This window comes from Bos indicus, chromosome 7 (genome assembly GCF_029378745.1).
Source record: "Bos indicus isolate NIAB-ARS_2022 breed Sahiwal x Tharparkar chromosome 7, NIAB-ARS_B.indTharparkar_mat_pri_1.0, whole genome shotgun sequence".
NCBI lineage: Eukaryota > Metazoa > Chordata > Mammalia > Artiodactyla > Bovidae > Bos > Bos indicus.
The window spans coordinates 21,983,982-21,986,815 of record NC_091766.1 but is presented as its reverse complement, the minus strand read 5'-3'; positions in this window follow the sequence as shown (position 1 = coordinate 21,986,815).

Sequence of the window (2,834 nt, the reverse complement as noted above, 5' to 3'; positions counted from 1 at the left end):
CACTGCAAGTGGATTCTTTACCTGCTGAGGCATCAAAGAACCCCTCAAAATCTATGGGGTATAGCTTAAAGCAATATACAGAAGGAAACATACAGCTTTAAATGCCTATACCAGAAAACAAGGTCTCAAATCAGTAACCTAAGCATCTACCTTAAGAAACTGAAAAAAAATGGAGGGGGAAAATTAATCAAAGCAAGTAGAAGGAATGAAATAATAAGGATAAGAACAGAAAGGCATGAAACAGAAACCAGAAAAACAATAGATAAAATAAAAGAAGTTCCAAATACTGTTTAGTTGAAAAGATGAACAAAGTTAACGAACTTTTGGTTAGAATGACAAGGAAAAAAGAGAAAAATTTTAATTAGACAAATAAAGGAATAAAGTAATGAAACAGAGAACAGCAATATAAACCCTACAGAAACTTTAAGGATTATAACGGAATATTATAAACATCTTTATGCCAACAAAGCAAACAACTTAGATGAAAGAAAAACTCCTAGGAAGGTAAAATTACCAAAACAAACTCATGAAGGTATAGAAAATCTAAACACATCTATAACAATTAAAGATACTGAATTAATAATTTAAAATATTAATATTAATATATTAATAATTTAAAATATTACCACATATTGATATTTGGCAAAACTAATACAATTATGTAAAGTTTAAAAATAAAATAAAATTAGAAAAAATAAAAAAAAAATAAAACAAATACTTTCAAAGTAAAAAAAAATAAAAATAAAAATAAAAACCAGGGTAATGAGATTATTAAAAAAAATAATAAAATAAAATAAAATATTACCACAGAGAAATAGCCAGGCCCAGATGGTGAATTCTGGTGAATTCTATCATTTAACTGAAAAATAGTAATAATCCTTCACAAACCCTCTCAAAAAACAGAGAACGCATCCAGCTAAATATATAATGTCAATACTACCCAGATACCAAAGCCACACAAAGACATCATATGAAAAGAAACTACAGAAGCCTCAAGTAAATTCTAAATTATCAGCAAACCAAATGTATGCAAAAAGAATTAAATATGTAAAATGTGTAAAAAGAATTTAATGGATATTCAATTTAATATCCAGCAATATGCAAAAAGGATTTAAACACCATGATTAAGTGAGATTTATCCCAAGAATATAAGGTTGGCTTAACATTCAATTAATGTACAATACTATGTAGAATAAAGGACAAAAACCACAAATACTCAATAGATACAGAAAAAGCATTTGACAAAATTCAATACTCATTCATGACTTACAAAAAAAATACAAAACCTCAACAAAACAAACGGAAAAGAATTTCCTTAACCTGATAAAGACGTGTGAAACTCTCGTAGCTAACCTGCTATTTAAGGTGAAAGACCAAATGCTTTCCTGCTAAGAACAGGGACAAAGTAAGGAAGTCTACTATTGCCACTTCTGTTCTAGCCAGAGCAATAAGATAATTTTTAAAAATCAGAAAGAAGTCATAAAACTGTCATATACAGACTACAGGTAGAAATTCAAGGAATTCACAAGAAAACTACTAGAACTAATGGAAAAGTTTAGCAGGGTGAAAGTTGCTCAGTCGTATCCAACTCTGCGACCCCATGAACTGTAGTCCATGGATTTCTCCAGGCCAGAATACTAGAGTGGCTAGCCTTTGCCTTCTCCAGGGGATCTTCCCAACCCAGGGATCGAACTCAGGTCTCCCATACTGCAGGCAGATTCGTTACCAGCTGAGCCACAAGGGAAGCCCAAGAATATTGGAGTGGGTAACCTATCCCTTCTCTAGGGGATCTTCCTGACCTAGGAATCAAACCAGGGTCTCCTGTATTGCAGGCGGATTCTTTACCAACTGAGCTATCAGGGAAGCCCAGGTGACAGGGTATAAAATCAATATACCAAAATCAATTGTATTTTTCTATATTAACAATGGCATATACTACAATATTGTAAAGTAATTAGCCTCCAGTTAAAACAAATTAATTTAAAAAATGGCATAACAAAATGGAATTAAGAAAATGATTCCATTAACAATAGAATCAAAAAGAATACACTATATAGAATCAAATTTAACAAAAGTATAAGACTTATACACTGAAAACTACAACTGCTGAGAGACATTTTTAAAACTCTAAATATGAAAAAGACATTCCTTGTTTGTGGACTGGAAGGCTTAATATTAAGCTGGTACTACTTCCCAAATTGATTCAAAGATTCAATACAATCTCTACTGAAATCTCAGCTGGTATTTTTGCAGAAATTGACAAAGCTGATTCTAAAATTCATATGGAAACACAAGGGACCCAGAGTCAACCCAGATAAACCATAGGAGGCAATAATAAAGCAAAAAGCATTTATTTGATATCAAAGAATTGCAATAGGAGGCATACAGATTGGGTAGCAACTGAGTGTCCCATTAGGCAGTAACTGGAGATTTTAAAGGCAGAGAAAGGAGTTCTCATTACAAAGTATTGTAACTGGAGTTGGAGGCAGAAGTTAGTCTTGGCTAAATATGATTGAGTGCTAACACGAACACTAGAAGGAAGTAAAAGTTCAGGTAGTCTTCCAGAGTCCTTGAAATATGTATGGTTTGGCCTACTACAAAAGTTCAGTTCCACCTGGTGAGGACATAGGTAAGGTTCACTTGCTAAAATGACCTCCTTCCTCCATTAAACAATTAGTTAACATAAGTTACTCCAGAATAACCAAAATTTTGAAAATTTTGGATAAATCTTGAAAAGAATGAAGTTGAAGGACTTACATTGCCTGAAGGACCAGGGATGTCTTCCCTAAAGGACACCTATGCTTAGCTCCCTGAAATAAATGGGCAGACCACTC